This window comes from Fulmarus glacialis, unplaced genomic scaffold, assembly GCF_000690835.1.
Source record: "Fulmarus glacialis isolate BGI_N327 unplaced genomic scaffold, ASM69083v1 scaffold11541, whole genome shotgun sequence".
NCBI classification, from domain to species: Eukaryota; Metazoa; Chordata; class Aves; order Procellariiformes; family Procellariidae; genus Fulmarus; species Fulmarus glacialis.
Genome location: NW_009190903.1, coordinates 1 through 16379, shown reverse-complemented (window position 1 = coordinate 16379; position 16379 = coordinate 1).

The following is a 16379-nucleotide window of genomic DNA, read 5'->3' as shown; positions in this document are numbered from 1 at the left end:
ATGCTCAGCTTTGCTACTGGTTGAACCTGCAGATGGGAGAGTGCCAGCCGTGTCCCCCAGCGTGGGCAGAGACCCCCGGTCCATGGGCTGGGCTCCAGTGGCCGGGCAGGAGGGTCCGGGGCCGGAGCAGCTGGAGGAGGCGGCCGTGCGCTTCTACATCACTTAACAAAGTGTTGCTCTAAAGAGTGATTAATCCCATCCATCCTAAAATAGGTGCTTGGGAAACAGGGTCTTCCAGAGAGTGCCTAGGGTTTGTAACCTGAAATGGCAAGCTTAAGAAAATGGCTAACAGAGAGTTAGGATAGTGTTACCGCACGAGAAAAAATAAACACAAGAAAATGCGTAAGAAAAAACGGGGACAGATACAGACTTCAGGGGTTTTACAGAACTGACCCTGCAGTGCCTGCTGCTCCTTGACAGATACAAGATAACTTCTGCAGGTCACTGATGAGGCTATCACGGTACTACCAGCTGCTACCCACTTTCCTCTGTCAGGTATGGAAACAGGGATTTCACGAGTAAAGAATTTGGATCTTTCAATCTGTGAGGAAATTTCCCAGTTCTCTAATTGGAACAGGCAAAAACGTGGCAGATGATAAGCTTTTAATCAACTGTCCATACACCCTGCTGCTCTGCTTGGCCCCCTTTATTTACTGCCTTTTTTCCCCCCCTTTCTCCATTTTCAACTGTTTTACTTGAATCCTCTCCATTTAATTGTTTTCCATGGTGGTGACTTTAGGGATGTGAATACTCAGCTTTGTCAGTGTCTGCTCTTTGTACTCCACTGGGTAGGACTTTTTTGGATGACACAGACAATGTGCTCAGCATAAGCAGCTGAGAAAAGCATTACTTTACAAGCAACCAGCAGTTCACCGTTATAATTCTATAGAAGCCCTTTTAAGTGTGGAAATCAAGTAATCTCCAAGCACCGTGGCTTGTTTGTCTGAAAGAGGATCAAGCAAGGAAATCCCAGCCCAGGGAAGGAAACCAAATGCAGAGCAGGTGTCCCACACAGCACTGCTGAGCACAAATAAGCTGCCACAGGATTGAGGCGATTTAAAAAGCAGCAGTTAAGAGGAGTGACAATTGAGAACAGCAGTACTTTGCCAAACAGATGAGAGCACGCTGCTACATTTGCTACAAGAAATGAGAGTCTGAAGGTGGGATGCTGAGGCTGACACCAGGGAGCTGAAGTTGCAAGTGGACCTTAAGTTCAGTGTCTTGTAAACCATGACTGAGGATGGGAACAGAAAGCTGAAATGAGGTGAAAGGATTAGACCGTGCTATTATTTGTAACGCTGTGACATTCTGCAGGTCATTTACTTCAATCTATTCTTCCCATACAGCGAAAAAGGACCAGTAAAGAACATGTAGTTCAGACTGCTTGCCTGCACAAGGCAGCCCCCCCCGCTGTATAAACAAACTTCTGGGAACTCTTGTCCTGAAAGCGTTGGCAAGTTTTCCTTAACGCTACAAGAGAACTACCCAACACGCTAGTTATATCACATAAAAAATAGCTTTTTAAGTATGTTGTCAATGCCCAGCACATGACAGTATTGTGATGGATAATAGTAGGCCAGACCACAAGTATGTAGGATAATTACAATCTCAGCCTGAATCTACCCAAAAAATACGTGCTACACAACATGTCCAGGGAGAGAAAAATGTGCTAGAGACCACAGGGCTATGGAAGACTAAGAAAACAAACAAACTTTGAGCTGTAGGTAGCATACTAATACCTGGAAATTGCAGCTAGCTTGATCATTATCAGCCTTAAAGTTCGCTTCAGGTACCATGCTTTTGAAACCAGAGATGTGATATCAGATTATGCAAATCCCAATTCTAGTAAATAAAACCTGGCTACAGCACTTTTGGGTTGAGTATACAGAGTTCCCATCTTATGCCCTAGCACTAAGCACCATAATTATCACTTTCTTTCTCTTTATTTTGCATTTATTTATCTCACCTTACTTTGGCATCTGAAACAATCTCCAAAGTTTATTTCAGGATAAGCTAACTTGCCCTCTTAGAGATGTTTGCAGAGATGCTTCCAGTTCTGCTGGCAGCAGAACTGGAGCCTTACACAAATAACTCAGTTACAGATATTTTAATTTAATACACATAACTTAAGAGCAAATTAATCTCATCCAAACATGAATTGTAGCCAGATGTACTGCAGCAATCCATTCTGATGATGGCAATCGTAATTTGTGGTGCGAGTTGCCTCATCTGGCATGAGAAATCTGCACTAGACTCTGGACACTAAAATCTAGACTCCTTGCATAGCTGAGGAGGGGAGGTAAACTCTATTCGGATGCAATTTATCTGATGTATCTTAGACATGAGACAGAGAAATGTCAGAGGCAGACATCCACATCTCATCAAATGAGTCTGACACTACCAATTCAAAAGAAAACACTGCAATACCATTACATGCAGAATTAGTAACAAATGCAACCCATAGCTACTCCTAACACCTGAGCATCTAAGAGATTTGGATACTCCGACAGAGCTTGTATACACTGAAAGGTGTTGAATCTTGCTGAGTAACTGCTTGACATATGTATTTTGTCCCTTTGTTGTTCTACGTCTTAGACGCCCTTGCTGTCCTTTCCACTACTTTTCCGGATGCTGATGCAACATTATTTGTGTAAGGGCAAACGTTTCCTGCTTAGTCCTCTATTCTTTTCCTAATAATTCCTGGCATTCCACCAGTTTTTCTTAGGGCAGACTTCCAACATTTTCACTGAGCAGGCTGCTATGACTCCAGGCTATACTCCATGAGAGGCAGCGGCCAGTTTGGAGCCCATCATTCTGTGGTCTCTTAGGGACATTTTCCCCATTGCTTTGCCTCTGTTGACTTTGAATTACATCTGCCATTTTATTCCCTGCAATTCAGTAGAGAGCCTTCTTCAGCTCTTCACAGTGAGCACCCACTTTTACTGAATAGCTTAGCATACCTACAACCGAACATTTGCATCAACGCTCTGCTTTAACAATTGTAAACAGGTTCTTGCTAAAAGCTGAATGAGGAACCAAAGAAATCTGATTGAACTACGTATCTCCTGAACTCAAGAGAGTTCCTCCTTGCAGTCTGGTTAGCAGATTTCCCTGGATTTAGACCCACTCAGACTACCGCGGTCCTGTAGATGGAGCAAGGTCCTGGCAAGGATCAATTCACAAATTGAAAGAGGTCACAGTGCTAGTCTGGCAACTGTGCCTCCTGATAGAGGCTCTCCTGGTTGCCACATAACCCTAGACATCTTCCAGAAACCTTGCACCAGGTCAATCTGGTGTTCAGTCTCAGATCTCCCAGCTAGCCATGCTTGGTGCACAATATTCTGAAGCCAGAAGGACAGAGATGCTGCCCTACAAACATCTGAGGTGTTGCATGAGAGCAGCAAAAGGTAAGGATCAAAAGAGCGAGTCCAAAGATTAGCCTGTGAGGCCTGCAGGAAGCCAGATGATTTTTAGTTAAGTAGTCACCGAAGCCTCCTATGTAAAGAAAGCAAAGAAGAGATTAGTGCAAACAACCTACAGAAGCCAGGGTGCGAACACAGTGAGCTGCCCGACAGGTTGGGACACGCCAACAAGCACAGCAGGTATCGCATGGACTGCAGGTCTCTTTTGTTACATTTACTCACTTTTTGTTATTTTTTAAAGAACCAAAAGGTAGTTTTACTACCATATTTAAGGTCATGTTTTTTCTGCACGTCTCACAGTGGGTAAACTCATCGTGTGATTCGGACCAGCTGTACGATACACTGCAGCTTGGAGCCAAGTTTTATAGAACAGCAATAAATTACCCTTACAATGGAAATGCTTGACAATCTCTCAGCTTTATAGCACTGTTACAGCATGTGCAAATGGATAAGCCACCGCTAGAAGAGCTCTATCAGTGAACTGACATTCTAGGTACTATGTTGACTGATCGGTTCTGAAACGTATTTGACATGGCAAGCACAGACCAAAACATCCCATGGTTCAAAGAAGCTGAAAAGTATACTGATGGGAAACAACTAGCTGAACAGTCATCAAAGGAAAAGTCTTGGCCCTGGCCTACTGCTACTAGACATGCTAGTTCCATGCTACGTTCTCCTCATCCTGTTTTCTGTTTTAATTGGACACATTGCACTGAGGCAGGCAGTACGCTTTTTAATGCAATTCCAACAAGTTTCAAGTTACTTTCAACAGATCACAGTTACTGAATTACTTCAACACTTCAAATGTTTCTAGCAGATGAACATTCACCTACAGGCTTTCATCTTTATGCTGTTTTCCTTGAAGACAGTAGTGGAGGGGTTGCTATGTGAAACATAACAGTGTGCAGGCAGCAAAACATACCTCTCTTCAATGACTCCTCTGCTACAGCATAAGGTAGAAGTGAACCTGGCAAGAGGCTGGGGGAAGAAAGCAGAAGCCTAAAGGCCTGTTGCAAGCTCCTCAGTTCACATTTGTTTAGAGTGACTTTTCCAGGGCGTCCAAAGCATCATCTGTTCCATCTCTTCCAAAAGCGGCATGACACACAAGAGCAGAATACAGTGCGTCACAGAGCTTTTCTACGCTCTCGTACCAATATACGTGCAGTGAGAAAACAGGGAGATTCTACTCCAGACACAATGCTTTTGAAATGATTCACGGTCATTGCAATCATGACTCCACTAGAGTTGAGCACACCGCTGATCTGAATGGATGGTCAGATCAGCTGTGCTCATATGACGTGACATGACAGCATGTACTGCACAAACTAAGGAGCACGGGGGCTGTGAAAATCCCTGGAATTTATTTTCCATAGTACCCAGTAATGAATAATACAATCTTACTGGTTTGCTAACTGGTCATCATCACAAGACTCCTTTGCACTGACCCATGATTTGCCACTCTCTATGCCCTTAATACTTGTATTAACCGTTCCTAGTACCATCTTCTCAAAACAGCCAAGCATGGTGCTCCAGCCTCATGGCCACTAACTGCTCAACGTGACCTGTCAAGCAAAGGCATCTCAGCTTGGGAGCTGGGTGCTCTGCCAGCAATCATCCATCCCCCATCCCAAGGGATTTAGACCTAGTCGCAGAGACGGACGCAGAGCACTCTCCACCCAGACCTTGAATCCAGGTAATTAGGAGGTCAGTGCTGCCTGCAGAGTGAGCTGAAGAAGTCGGCGTTCAGAAAGAGCTGGAAGAGGATAAGGCTGAGGGGGAAAGTTCCCAGAGCTGAGCACATGTACACCACGGGTCTTCAGTACCACCTGGCCAGAGAAAATGGGCCTGATAGCTCAGGAAGTCAGCAAGCAAGATTATTAACGGGGTCACCTTGAAAGAGATGAATGAAAAGTACAAAGAGATGATTAGGGGCACGTACCTTTTGGGGAGGGGTCGGGGAACAAGGTCTATTTAGCCTGGAGCCAAGAAGACAAAGGGGGGTGGATGTAATTTCCCTTCCACCACCCACCACACCTCGTAGAAGACGATCTAGAAACGGCATCGCACCCGGCAGGATATAGGCTGCAGGTAAACGGTTACGAAACATTCTTCTAAAGAAGAAGTAAGATGCTGATGGGTGATGATTTCACAAGGAAGATGTCTTCAGCAAAAGCAAGCAGGCTGAATGACCAGTTTTCTGCAGGTTGAAAAATATCCATGGGCAGTTTCATATTATTCTCCTTAGAAGCCTCAGACTGAACAAGCCGATTGATTTATTGACCTTCTGTCTTAACGATGGTGTTTAAAAAAAAAAAATCTTAAAATGGCCTTGGATCAGAGCAAGGTTGAGACTCCTGGAAAAATAAGAAAATGCTGAACCCAGTTACAGGCCTTTTTTTAGAAACATAATATGGCACATAAAAAGTGGAGAATAGTTAAATTGGGAAAATACAGAGGGAAGACGGGATATTAAAATTGGCAAATGCTTTACTTCCAATTCAAGGACTAATTGCACAGCCCCCACATACGAGTAAATAGCACTGCAAACCCTCAGTCTCCCGCCGCACACGCGCAGGCGGGCTGCAGCATCGGAAACATTCCTGTAAAATATTGCAGCATTCTACTGCATGGCCCCCCCACCACGTACTGAGGAGTTTCCTGCTACGATAGCGTGGGCAAGCTGAACAGAGTCACATCTTTGATGTGCAGCTTTACCCTGAGTAACCTCTATGGAAAACATTATGAAGCCGCAGCAGAGCTCAAAAAACACAGGGCACCAGATCACAGGGGAGAGGGCCTGGGAGAGAAGGGGAAGGCGGGAGGGAACATTTGGGAGAAATGGCGGAAAATTGAGGCACAAAAGGCTCCTGCAGACCAAACCACAGCCTCCGGCCGCCCCTCCTCAGCCACCACACGTGCTCATGGGGTGAGCGCAGAGGAGGTAACAGGGCTGGCCGGGAGCGCCGGCAAAGGGAGGCACGGGGGGACATGGCGCGCATCCCGGGAGCTGATAACCAACCATCAGGGCTTCCCGACCCTTCGGCAACAGCCTGACTCCCTCTTCTCCTTTTCTCCTCCTGGGAGGCCCTGGCCCCTGGGTCACCACGCTTCCCTTCCCCACTGGGGCAAACCCACTGAGGGAGCGCACCTCGCCCCAGCGCCCTGCTCCTTCCCGGGACGACTCTCCCTTTTGAAGCCAGTTCCTTTCGGTATGAAATATTGTGTGTCTGGTCTCCATTCGAGTTTTCTTGGAAAGTCTGAGCAAACTTAGTTCAGCTGCTGAGTTATGTCAGAATGGGAAGGGGAAAAAAATTCTTTCCCTGCGAGCTCCAAGTGGAATTTTTACACTCACATAACTCAAAATCGGCTCTGTATAAAAAAATGCTAAACTCACTTCTCTGTTTCCAGTGAGTCTTAAAGGTCCCTCCAATAAATTCAGTTGTTAGCGTTGATGCTGGGGCTGTGGAAAAAGCAGGAGGGAAGCATTGCTGGCTCTGGAACATCCATCTACATTTTTCAAACTGAGCTGAAACATCTTTATTATAGGACGCCCCTCTGCTAACAGCCCATCAGCTTGGGCAGATGAGTCCTGTGGGTCTGCATCAACCCCGCACACCCTTGCTTCTCGAAGGAAACAAGATTTGATTAGATAAAATTCAGAAACGCTTTAGCATCTGGGGTAAGAAACTAAACTTCAGAAGACAGGACAGACTAGAAATCAGGCTACCAGTGTAGCAGCATGTATAGTTTCTATTCTTGATTTCCCTCTAGTCCCCTTCCTCACAAAAAAGAGGGGGAATTTCCCTCTGGCGCAGCTGTTTTTACTGCCACAGAGCTCGAAGCCAGGGCTGAAGGATCAGGGGTGCTGTACAGTTTTCCTCTCTGTGCCATACACGGTCAAGCTTTGCAGCACCAGGTTTGGGTTTCCAGCGCTGCTCTTTGTCTCCTCGCTCAGAAAATGATAGGGTTAAGGGGGAGGGAAATATGGTTCTTGGACTGCAAAAAAGACAAACACATTCAGAGAGAACAGAGTTGCACTGTCAGAAGGGAAACGGTATATAGTTACTCCTAAAAAGCTCTCCCCTTAAATGGGGTGGTCAATGGCGTTAAATGCACCTCTCGCTGAAAACCTTTTTAAGCCTTCAGCTTAAAATAAAGCTGATAAACCTGCAGCAGAAAAGCCATTAATCTGTTCTACTGTGTCATTTCTCGTGATTTGAGTGGAGGCAGTGAGTCATTTTCACACAGATGGAGGGTAATGCTTTCCTGTTCGCAGGTTTTTACTGCTGCGTTTGATGCCGATGGGCTGCGCAGTTACAGACGAGTTACTTCATACCACTGAGAGGAAGCTCCCCCACCTGCAAGATGGGGAAACCTTTTCCTTGGGGTGATGTTTGAGAGCAACATGCTAAAATGTTTTAGGAGTAGCAGCCTGCCATAACCCTGCCAGAGTTTCTCTTTTGGCATTAACGATCATGTGTGATTTTTTTGGTTCTGCTGGACTAGAGATGAAGAAAACTGGGAAAACCTGATACCTGGTGTGTATGTATGCACACACACACAAACAAATTGGACTCCTACTCTACAACCCGATTCCATTTCACTAAATGGAAAAAATCAACACACACACACCCTTGGGCACCCTGCAAGCTGCAGCCTGATGGCAAAAGCAAACAGGAAAAGGACTGGTACCTACGGGCACTACATCGCTGTTTGAGGGTCGTGCACCATGCCGAGCTGAGAGCCGGTCAGTCCTGAGAGAGGCTGAAGCGACACAACACTGACCACCAACACGCACGAGATGGTCCTGAACCGTGGGTGAGGTGGGGGAATGGGAGCCTCCCCCTTCCCCCTGCACGCGCGTTGGGCTACAGTCATGATCCCGCACACTTTCCCCTCCAGCCCAACAAACAACGGCTTCATGAAGCAGCAGCTCCCAGACCGGGGAGGTTGTGGCACTCCAGAGAGCCCGTGTGCTCCAGGCAGACAGGAAGGACCCAATCCCAGGGCAAACGCTCCTCCCCAGCACCAACCCCTTCTCCTCCTCCAGTCCTTGTTTAAAAGCCACCAGCCACTACTTTGGAAAAGGTACTGCCTTTACAAGGCAGACCCCAATGTGCGCAGGGGCTGGGCACCCGTGCAGCCACGTGTTGGAGCCAAGGTACGGCACCCCGGTGCTGCCGGGCAGAGAGCCCTCCAGCTGGGGATGTTTCCAGTGTCATGCTTTTATACTAAATAACTGTTAAAGGACTCCAGTCCTCAATTTCTGAGTTGCCCCAGCATACATTTAAGGCTGGCACCTTGTCTTTTGTTGCACGAAAGATGCCTGACTCAAATTGGGAGACCAGGAGAACCACCACCCCGCACATATTTCCATAGGGCATTCAAGTATGATCCGGGGTGAGGGTGAAACCCATTGCGCTTGTAAAACCTGCGTGTGGCAGCCCTGCTGCGCACTTCGCGTGGGCAAAGAGCCAAGCCTCGGTGCGCACGGCTGCACTCGCTCCCAGTGCTTGAGATAATTGCCCCGCCTCGGCTTCAGAGGGAACCAGGAGAACAATCCCAGCACGGCGCTATCAGGATGCAACCCCCCTGCCACCTCATACGGTGCCAGGTTTGTATTTCTGTCGCTTTTGAGGTTCAGTCTCGGGGGAAAAAAAAAAAAACAACAGAGGTTCTGTTGGAGAAAAATAAAATTGAATTTATTTTTCTTTTCAGTTTTGAAGAACCATTGATCTTTCTTACTTCATTTCGATAATTCATTATATACCTTCCCTCCCCCCGCCTTATTTTCTGATGCCGACACTGCCGCATACCTGATCACTGGAAACCGGAATTCATCTTTTACTAGGACGTACAACCTCCCTCAGCACAGGAGATCCAAAATCTCCCCCAGGAGTGTATGGGTGAGCACAGAGAGACCCTAGGCCTGCCAAATTTTCAGATTTTTCCAATAGTGGGAAAAATCTATTTGAACAAAGAACGGGATTTTCAAGAATAAGAAAACTTCCTGCAGACTAGGAGTGAAAAGTCACCTGACCCTCTGCCTGATGAAGCTGTGGCTGAGTCATTCTCTGTTCTTTGGCAAAGGCACAGAATTATTTATCAGAATTCTTAAAAAGGGGGGGAAAAAAAAGGTATACTTCTATTTTTCTGACTAGTATAAGCTCAAAAATTAATTTAGCTTCTTGCATTCTAACATTTGTATTAGAACAATTTTAAAAAGTAATAAAATATTTTAAAAACCCTAGAATATATTAAAAAAGCAATACAGAAAAAAAGCACCAGAGAAGAGTCACCATTTTTTCTCCACAAATATATGTCTTTATATATTTGTATGGAGTGCATAATTAAACACCCACACCAGGAAAAGAAAACAGACTCTGGACTTCGCTTATGTAAATACCAACAGTCCAAAAAAGCAGTTCAGCGTGGATTTTTCAGCCTTTTGGTGATTGGCATTTTGTGTAAGAAGTAGAAATCTGCTTGTCATCTTGTATGTCCATTCTGGAAAATAATTTTTTATGCTTATGTTGGGCGACAAGCAAAACCTACCTTACACTACAGCAAATTACGCAGGAAACCTGCCGGACTAGGTACTTTCAAACCACGTCAACAAAAATTAACAATAAAGGAAAAGCCTCTTTTCCCAAATGCATCTGCTAACCCCCTAAGCAAGTTAATCCTCATTCTTTTGTATTCCTTTATAAGCTCAGACACATCTAGCTGTACAACAACTTCCTTTAGGCATCCAGGAAAAAAAAAGGCAGGGAATGCAAGCAACACAGTATTGCTGCTCTCTCTCCGCACGACTGGATGATGATGGCTGCTCACGTAAATACAGCATTCAGCAGACATCCGAAGGAGCCATAGGAAAATACAGGGACAAAGGGCCTTCTTCAGCTTTAAAGCTCCATCTGGCAGCATTTCTACTGGAGACAGCAGCCGGGAGATCAGCGCAGAGCCAGCAGGCAGCCTCTGCACCTGCAAACCCTCTGCTCGCAGGGAAACTGCGCCGCTTTATTTTCCAGCAGAAACCCTGCCCGACAGAGCTGGAGCTCTAGGACGGCAGCACGAGAGCAACTGGCAAATCAATTTTTCGAAGAATTATGTTGCTTACCTGCAATGCAACATCATTTAGCCCAGTCCCAAAGATTTTAATAGCATCCTTTCTTGGGTGGTATGGCTGCAAAAGCAGTGATGTCATGGGGAGGAAGCAGTAACAATCATGTGACTGCATCCTCCTTCTATAGGATATCGGATAGGAGACGGAGCCAGAGGGAGACGGACCAGTCTGTAATCCCACAGGATTAAACTGCAAGCCTCTTTACCCTGCCCTACCGATTCGGTCACCATTAGAACATGTGCTGCTTCTCCCCCTCCCCAACCTGAGCTAATTATTTTTAAAAGGGTTTGTGGATTTTTTTCCAACAGCAACAACGATCACATTTTTCACAGGGAAAAAGCGTAGTTAAGTATGCTGCATGCAAACCAAGAAGTATTCCTGTTGACTCTGAGCAACGCCCAGGTGTCATATTTTCTTTCATCTCCATGAAGTATGTAATCACAGCAGCTTGGAAATGAGACAAACCACAAGTTCACCATCCCTTGCTTTTTTCCTTCTCCCGGTGCTCCATTTCAAGTTTATCCAGACTGACTTCCCTCCACCTTCTGTGTCATATTCAAGCTTTGCAAGCTTACCTCAAAGGTTTCATCCCTGTTACCTTCGCTTCTTCGTTCTCCCCACCATCCATCCATCAACCACTCCACTTGCAGCCTTCTGCCTTTTCTTCAGTGCAACTGGCACTGCTTGAAAGATCCTCTCCTATATACCAGCCCACTTTTCCTTTTCAAAACTTCTGCTTAAGTTTTCCCATCAAATATTTAAAAACCAGAACATCCTAAAATGTTTTATTTAAAAAAAAAAAAAAAAAAAAAGCAGTTAGCCTGACTTTCACATTTTGGTTAACTGAGTATTACATCTCAGAACCATATTTTTGGGGGATTTTGGCGGAGTTTGGGTTTGTTTTTTTCTTTTTCTTTTTTTTTTTTTTAAAAAAAGAATTTTATTATACTCTACAATGTATTTGAGTTCTACAACAAAATAATGATTTCCAAAGTTCTGATTGTACAAATTTTGTACAAGCCACTAGGATCACGTTCCGCAAGGCAGAGGTTGTAACTGTTCTTTGTGAAGATCGTGTACGTGTTTGTACATGTGCAATGTGTTTTATTTCAGGACATTCACCTTACTGCTCCTTTTCCCGTATTGGAATATTGTGCAGACTGGTTTTACCCTTAAGGGTATCCAGGCATGTGCTTTGTATTACACCAAGCAGATGCAACAGCTAGGTAGAGGGAGATCTTGCACGCTCACACGTGAAAATATCCGCGGGTGACTTCCACTCACTTCAAAGGCTAAGGAACGCAGTTCTGGAAGACCTTTTTGTCCCAGTGTGTTTGAGCAGGTATTTAAGGATGCGCTAAGCAGGCAGCCCAGCCCAGCAAAGCAAGCCAGTTGATACAGGGTGTACAAAACCTTTTTTCAGAATGGCTACACAACTCCTCCAAATCGTCTATAAGCTGAAGTAAGTTCCTGTACTCCTTATTTCTGATATGGACTCCCCACACAGAAGCCACAGATTTTGGATTTTATTACGGTATTTGAACACTTAGCTGGTTTCACCTGAAGTTCCCACACCTTTCTAGAGTGAGAAGCATGCCTTTAGAGAAGAGATTCGATTATGCCTTTCACACACAGCCCTGCAGATGACAGTCCTCCATCATTCATAGATCAGTAACAGCCCCAGGCCTACTATAATCATGTCAGTGAAGTGTGGAAAAGTGACAGAAGTCCTAACTTCCTGCCAGTGTCTGCTCTTTGCGCCCATTAAAATCAGTATATAAAATCCAAGTGAATTCTGTGGAGGAAGTTAAACAAACACTGAGCACTTAATTTATTTTCTTGATAATGTTATCTACAATGCTCCTTAATCAGTTTATGAGAGGGAAATATGGAAAACAGCAAGCAGCATTTAGTTGGTCAGACACAAACATCTATACCTGGGAACTTCTGTGCCACAAGCCACATTCTGTAAGACAAACACAATGTCCTGGACACAGAACAGTACTTTTGTGCTCTAACCAAATGAGCGCAAGGGCCTCAATCTCCCATTTTTTCCCGAACAGATTTTCCTAAATTCGATTCCTAATTTTCTCTTCTCTATTACCACAGCTGAACTCATAGAGTCTCTGCTGAAGGTGTATTTTTAGTTGGATGGTCTAACTGCAAACAAACTAAAGGGACAGAATACCTACTTCTCAATAGAAAATGTGATCTATAACCTAGATATGTATGTACAAATTTAAGAGATTATTAGAAATCGTAAGAAGCCAGAAACAGCTCCTAAGAAGCTTTTAACTCCAAGAATACTGAGATTTTCCAAAGTACAAGCAAATCACTTAACTGACATTTACGGATTCCAACAACAAATCAACTTTACTCTTTGGTATTTTCTTCCCATGATACTTAGTCAATTGAGTGGTCGCAGGAAAAAGAAAATACTCTTTACATGATGTTTTGGAAAACATTGTTCTTGCTTTTGCTAGCCTGCAATTTCTCAAGTCTCTCTGCAAATACATTTTTCCTCCTCTCAAAGATATATGACTCTATAGTTAAAAAGGAGACTGGATGCAAAACAAGCTGTGAAGTGCCCTCTTCCCTAAAAATTCAAACTTCAGTTTTACATCCGCTGAAAGCAAGACACATAGTTCATCTAATCCCTAAAAAAAAAATTCGCTCTTTTTATACAGCACTTACCTTTAAGTCTTGCAAAGTCTTTACAAGAACTGCAGCAAGAAATACATGTAAGACTTCATTCTTATAACAGAAAACCCATACCGACATACCCATTATAGCTTTTGTTGTTGATCCTGATAGCAGTGAGACAGAGACGGTTGGTATTCCAAATGACTATTTCTAGCGGACTGTTTAAAAATAGCCTAAACTTTGTCATACCCTTAACGCCTTACAAATACTGGACAGAGACAGGAGTCATATGTCAGTACCATGATTTTGCCTGTGCTCCTGCAGCTTAGGGTTGCAGAGGGAAACTGAGAAATGGCCTTTCTGCAATTATGCAGGTTTAACGTTTCCTTTGTGAAAGCAGCAGTAAAGTTCAGCCTAAAAAAGTTAACTCGTATTCTTTTGAGTGGCTTCTACCTTGTAATTAGTCATAAGATATTACAGAACTGATAATGTCAACTTACTTCCAGTACAAATCTACAAAGTACAAACTTCTGTTAGAAGAAAAGGCTGTTCAATGTGTTGTAAGTGGAGCTACCCACGAATTCCGGGAATATTCAACTATGAGCCTCCAATACAGCTGTCAGCTTATCGTGAGCAGTAAGCACATGGGAGAACATACCTGCCACTCCTTACACTCCTTTCAAGTCTTCAGTGTAACCCCTCTAGGATCTCTGATTTCACAGATTTCGTCTCTTACTTTTATTTGAAAATTCGTTACATTCACCTAAATGACAGTATTATTCAAAATACAAAATTTCTTTAGGAAAGCATCATGAATGTGGCAAATACAAACCATTCAAAAAATGCCTTATACTTGGACATATAACAAAACTCTATTTCTGTTTATGGCAAATTATTTTATTTTGTAGAAGAAATACTTTCAAATAATACAAAAATGACACAATCATACAGAACTGTGACAAAAACAAGAGAGATGAATACTGAATATGATAACTCATTACCACATCAAGACAGAACTCATTACAGCCGTCAGAATCACAGACCCACAAGATACGCCGACAATCTCTCACAGCCGTCAACTATTTAAAAACACCAACTGAACAGAGAGGCCACCAGACATTGCCCATTTGTTATACAGTCACAGAACAATTTAGGGTGGAAGGGAGGTCCCTACCCCAACCCCTGCTCAAAGCAGGCCTAATGTGACCAGGATGCTCCGGGCTACTACGTCCAGTCAAGTCCTCAACCCCTCCATGGACAGAGAGCTCCACCTCTCTGGGCAACCTCTTCCAGTATCTGACCACCCTCATGGGAACATGGTGTTGCCTGTTCTCACTATACTGCAAGTGGTGTCACTGCATGGTAACTTTTGATGAACACTACTATGTAAGGGCCTCCAGTGAAAACGAAACGCGAAATTCTGACTAACTGGTCTTTTCAAGTAATGAGCACTGAAGAGCTTGCTGTCCCTAGACTTTTACCCAAACACTAAAAATTTCTTATGTGATTTGGTTTTTATCTGCATAGTTTCTGGATATGTCTATTTGCGCACAAGGAACCCAATATACACCCCCCAAAGCTTACTGGCAAAAACAGACTTCAGGGTGGTTAGCATGATAAATGCTAAATATACTTTAAATTCACATATATTGCTATACAATCGAATCACTTGATGCCTGTAATGATTATAGGCCACACTAGGAAACAGGGAACACTACTTTAAAATTAAATGTCTGCATTAATCATCCTCATTGATTAATGATTTAGGTTTACAATCTTTTTTCCCGTTACTTTTTGCCTCAGCTTGGACAAGTAAAAGCAATTCAGTTTCACTTTCAGGTTTTCCTGATCTTTGACAAGGTAACAGAGTATAAGCTCTTGAAACTCACATAGAACACTTACTTACAAAATATTTTAAAATATTCTGATTGGTTCCGATAAGTCCGTTTAGTTTTTGGCTGTTGTTTTGATTTCCTGACATATAAAAATCTGGAACCAATTTGACCTTTACTTTAATTAAGAGACAGCATGATCTTCTTTCTAGGAGATTCCAGCAATTTTTGAAGTCAGTCTTGTGTTGGGCACCTCTCTTTGTAGGTAATGTATAATTAGAAAAATATGAGAAACTCTATTATAGTAGCTTAGTAAAGAAGTATTTTTACATACTTGCAGGATGCAAGGACACAAAACTGGCATTCTCGGGAATTTAGGGTGACAGTCTTTCATGAAAACAAACGGTCACAAGTAAAATTATTTCTTACCGGATTTTGGCTGGTCCAACTAGCAATCAAGTGAGCTGTACCTTCCAGAACTATACACCTTCCTCCTGGAAAGTGTCACTGTTCAACAGAACTTGCATGCAATAACTCAAAGCACATCCTTTAGGATGAACATGTGTTTAAGAACCCTTACTTAATGCAGCTGCTTTCCAAAATCAGCACATATGTACTTTCCTGAATCAGATCAGAATCTTTAAAACTGCAGAAATTACTATAATATTGCGGTCTTCCCACACAACTAACTCACATTGCTCTTTTAACTCCCTTTTCATTAAACAGCAAAACAAAGACCTGTCACCCTTTTCCTTCCTCCGTTTAAACTGAGAATCTAGTTAAGAATATAAAGATACTTTAGACACAACTGAAATGAAAACAATCTATTAGTGCACAGTAAGAACATGCAAATGAATTCTGCAATGTTTAACATACTTCTAATCAGTGTTAAACACATTGCAGGTGATAATATTTTGCTATAACACAGACAGTGCTAAAGGATACAATGTACATATTAAGCTACAGATAATAAAGCTGAAAAAAGTGACAATTTTAGAACATAGTATTTTCATTTCAGGTATCAGAAACAAAACCAGCTCAATGGTTCCATTCTACTGTATGACAAATACTGAAGAACAAAATTTCAGTCTTAAAATACATCTTAAAGTAGGTATTTTCCTTCAAGGAAAAAAGGCACTATAAATAAATTACACTACAGTGAATTTGCCTGAACTCACTTTGTTTCTGTCTTCCAGCCTTTAAGTCAAATAAAACAGCATAAAAACTGTACACGCTCTTAACAGGATAGTCGATCTTTTATAAAATAAGTTGTCTTCAGAGATGTCAGTTTCACAACAAGGAAAAACCAAGCCTTGTTGCAGTCGCTATTATAAAATATATATGTATATATATTTA